The following is a 5000-nucleotide window of genomic DNA, read 5'->3' on the forward strand; positions in this document are numbered from 1 at the left end:
TTCAACAGTATATGAAGGCAGTCATTGTAGGCTACTTGCAGCTTCCGTAAGCTCTCTCTCTTATACTTCACCCACAGAGGGGCTGTATATAGGAGTGCATCTCTCCACTCCGACATGTCTCCTTTCCGACATGTCTCCATTCCGACACTAACCCTATCTCTAACCCTAACCCTAAACCTTAGGCCCATGGGAGTGTCGCCACTCCGACAATTAGAAGTCCATTTCGGAGTGGCGACATGTCGGAATGGAGAGAGCCTCCCTGTATATAGAGGGGTTCAGTAAGCTCTAAACAGGTTAACTTTAACATCAGTAGTACAATGGTACTGGTAATGATATCAATCCAGAACAAAGAAAAACTCGTATATACCTATAAGAACGCTATCTAGCTTAGTTACTTTGGGGCCCAGCAGGGGTCTTTCCTCCTCATGAAAAGCCACTGGCTGCTTCTTTCGGCTGCCTCCGATGCAGCTTTGATGGCTGAACGCTGGCATTGGCCTCTAATTCCCAGGTCTGCAAAGAGCCTGGTTGTAGATCTTGCCACAAACCCTCTGCATCCCACCTCCACTGGGCGGACTTCAGTGTTCCAGCCGCGCTGTTGTGCTTCAGCCGCGAGCTCTGCATAGCGTAGGTGTTTCCGCTCGTAAGCCTCATCCACTGAGTCCTCCCAGGGTACTGTGAGCTCAATGATGTACACCTTTTTTAGAGAAGGGGACCAGAGCACCAAGTCAGGTCTCAGGGTGGTTGTAGTGATCTTTGGAGGAAACACAAGCTGTCGGACAATATCAGCCAGTATCTTCCAGTCGCGAGCCAAGCGTAGTTGGCCTCGCTCCGATGGTGTCAAGCCCACTCACGGACAAAGGTGGTTGCCTGTTGGTGGTTGGATGCTGGTGACGGTAGGGAGTTGGTGGCAGCTCGTTTGTCCTCCAAGGTGGAGGCAAGGATCTTTAGGACTTGGTTGTGGCGCCATGTGTAACGTCCCTGGGTGAGACTGGTTTTGCACCCTGATAGAATGTGCCTTAGGGTGGCTGTAGTTGAACAAAGGGCACACCCCGGGTCTTCACCAAACCACTGGTGGACGTTGACTGGTGTTGGAAGAACGTCATATGTAGCTCTTATGATAAAGCTCAACTGCCTCGCTTCCATGGCCCACATATCCTTCCAGCTGATCTTCCTCCTCTCCACACTGTCCCATCGTGTCCACTGGCCCTGTTTTGCAAGAGAGACTGCCTTGGCCCATCTTCCAGCCTCCTCCTGGTGGCGTACTTCCTCCACCACCATCTTTCTCCGTTCTGGTGCTGCTGCCTTACTCCAAGCAGGGCGAGTAGCTGTTAACCCAAAACCTCCTCGTCCCTGCTGAACATAGCCCACAATGTCAGCATGTTTGAGGACTGCTGTTGCTTCCTCCACTGCTTTGGCTGGTGTCCATTTGCGCCCGGTTGCCAAGGTCGGTGCGTTGTTGCTCACCACTAAATCTCTGGATTCATTCAGTGTCAGTGAGACTGGTGAGGGGGAGCTTGAGGAGGCCTATGGTGGTCAGGCATTGTGGAACTCCGAGCTATTTCTTGATGTAGCCTGTGACTCCTCTTTCCAACTTCTCCACCGTTGAAATTGGTACCTCATAAACTGCAAGGGGCCACAACATCCGGGGTAGGAGGCCAAACTGAAGGCACCAGGCCTTTAACTTTCCAGGTAGTTGTGTGTTGTCGATGGACTGCAGGCCACTGCTGATGTCTTTGTGCAGTTGTTGCACCTGGTCTTTGTCCTTCAGGCTTGAATCATACCACCTGCCAAGGCTTTTTACAGGCTGCTCAGACACTGTTGGGATTGGGTCATCGCAGATGAAGAATTTCAGGTCGGAGAGCACTCCCTTCAAAATTGAGATGCTTTGTGACTTGGATGGTTTGATCTTCATGCGGGCCCAACTGATGTTCTCTTCCAGTTTTCCGAGCAGCCTCCTGGTGCATGGGACGGTGGTGTTCAACATTGTAATGTCGTCCATGTAAGCTCTGAGCGGAGGGAGGCGCTGACCAGAGTCAACCCGCTGTCCGCCTACAACCCATTTTGAGGCTCGGATGATGATCTCCATTGCCATCGTGAATGCCAGAGGTGAGATAGTGCATCCCGCCATGATGCCTACTTCCAGGCACTGCCAAGAGGTGGTAAAGTCAGAGGTGGTAAAGCAGAACTGCATGTCTTGGAAGTAGGATTTAACCAGGGCTGTGATGGTGTCCGGTATGTAGAAGAAATCAAAGGCAGACCACAGGAGTTCATGGGGCACCGAGCCAAAGGCATTGGCAAGGTCCAGAAAGACTACATGGAGGTCCCTTCTCTCCACCTTTGCCGTTTGGATCTGGTGCCAGATCATGCTGGAATGTTCTGAGCACCCTGAGAATCCCCATATTCCTGCCTTCTGTACAGATGTGTCAATGTTTCTTCGCAGATACTCGGACATCCTCCGAGCAATGACACTAAAGAAGATTTTGCCCTCAACGTTTAGTGGGGAGATTGGACGGAATTGGCTGATGTTCACTGCATCTTTCTCCTTTGGGATAAGGACTCCACCTGCCCTACGCCACACTTTAGGTATTATCTTCTTCTGCCATGCTGTTCTCATGAGCCTCCAGAGAAACCTCAGGACATCTGGTGCGTACTTATAAACCTTGTATGGGACTCCATTTGGCCCCGGGGATGATGCCGTTCTTGCCCGACGCACTGTGTTTTCCACCTCTTTCCATGTTGGAGGACTGCAAGGCATGTGATGTTCAGGGGGGTCAATTGGTGGGATATCTGAAGGAATGGTCAGATGTTCATGCCGCCTTGGGTCAGAATGTGTTGCTTTCAGATGATCTTCCAGGTCTATCTTTGTTGTTTTTAGAGCTCCACTTTTTTCCTTTGTGAAGATACTTTTAAGGAACTTGAAGGGATCTTTATAGAACCGTGTTCTAGTTTGTTCTTTCTTCCTTCTAAGTTTCCGGAGGTTCTCTGCTCTGCGGAGGGATGCCAGTCGTGTTTTAATGTCACCTTGAAGTGCAACACTGGTGGAACAAAGTTTCTATGCATTCCAGGGGGGAAAACGCCTTCAAAATAAGTCTCCAGTGCAGTGAGTCGGAAACAACAGCATTTTGTTGTGGATTTATAATTTGTACCAAATACGTTTATTGATTCATTTTGTGATTAAATTCTGATGTTCAGAAAACTGCTGTCTGCAGAAATATCAATGGAAATACAAGAAGAACCATTCAACTCTGTAATTACATCTGGAGAGGAGAGGAGAGAAGGAGAGGAGAGGAGAGGAGAGGAGAGGAGAGGAGAGGAGAGGAGAGGGGAGAGTAGAGGAGGGGAGAGGAGAGGAGAGGAGAGGAGAGGAGAGGAGAGGAGAGGAAAGGAGAGGAGGTTGCTCAAGGGGATTGTGGTTACAGTGTTGTACATCTGTTTACAGCAGAGAGAGAGAGAGAGAGAGAGAGAGAGAGAGAGAGAGAGAGAGAGAGAGTTGTATGCTGTCATCTCAGCATTGTAGTAACAGAACCTCATTATGTTCTATTTCTGTCATCACACACACACACACACACGCACACACGCACGCACGCGCACACACACACACACACACACACACACACACACACACACACACACACACACACACACACACACACACACACACACACACACACACACACAGAACATTTACCATCTATGCAGAGACAGATTTGTAAAACTTGACTATGACAACATGTCTGTCTGTCTGTCTGTCTGTCTGTCTGTCTGTCTGTCTGTCTGTCTGCCTGTCTAAAGGCCCGTTCCCACTGGACCAGATAACAAGTGGATGGTAGATAAAACCAATATCAGATATTGGTTTTATCTGTATCTACCATCCCCTCTATAGATAGATAGATGGATAGATGGTATAGGTATGTATCTACCATCCACTTGAATGGAAAAATATCTGGAGAAAGAGATTTCTGTCTCTGTTATCTGATTGGCCCAGTGGGAACAGCCTTAACCCTGGACATCATTTAGACACATTTCTCAGACCGGCGACCATAACTGTGTGTGTGTGTGTGTGTGTGTGTGTGTGTGTGTGTGTGTGTGTGTGTGTGTGTGTGTGTGTGTGTGTGTGTGTGTGTGTTAGAAGGTGTACATCTGAGGACACGATTGACAAGAAGCACATGATGTTTCAATTTACCAAGGACAACAGACATTCAAAAACCAGGGGTCTTCAATGTTATAGCTGAGAAAGAGATGAAGCAGGGACCCCTTAGTTGAGAGAGAGATGAAGCAGGGACCCCTTAGTTGAGAGAGAGATGAAGCAGGGACCCCTTAGTTGAGAGAGAGAGAGAGATGAAGCAGGGACCCCTAAGCTGAGAGAGAGATGAAGCAGGGACCCCTTAGTTGAGAGAGAGATGAAGCAGGGACCCCTAAGCTGAGAGAGAGATGAAGCAGGGACCCCTTAGTTGAGAGAGAGATGAAGCAGGGACCCCTTAGTTGAGAGAGAGAGATGAAGCAGGGACCCCTAAGCTGAGAAAGAGATGAAGCAGGGACCCCTTAGTTGAGAGAGAGATGAAGCAGGGACCCCTTAGTTGAGAGAGAGATGAAGCAGGGACCCCTTAGTTGAGAGAGAGAGAGAGAGATGAAGCAGGGACCCCTAAGCTGAGAAAGAGATGAAGCAGGGACCCCTTAGTTGAGAGAGAGATGAAGCAGGGACCCCTTAGTTGAGAGAGAGATGAAGCAGGGACCCCTTAGTTGAGAGAGAGATGAAGCAGGGACCCCTTAGTTGAGAGAGAGATGAAGCAGGGACCCCTTAGCTGAGAGAGAGATGAAGCAGGGACCCCTTAGTTGAGAGAGAGATGAAGCAGGGACCCCTAAGCTGAGAGAGAGATGAAGCAGGGACCCCTAAGCTGAGAGAGAGATGAAGCAGGGACCCCTAAGCTGAGAGAGAGATGAAGCAGGGACCCCCACAGCCTGTTCATAGATTCCATAATCATTTAACAGCACAATCATCA

Source organism: Nannobrachium achirus (genome assembly GCF_963921795.1).
Source record: "Nannobrachium achirus genome assembly, chromosome: 13".
NCBI classification, from domain to species: domain Eukaryota; kingdom Metazoa; phylum Chordata; class Actinopteri; order Myctophiformes; family Myctophidae; genus Nannobrachium; species Nannobrachium achirus.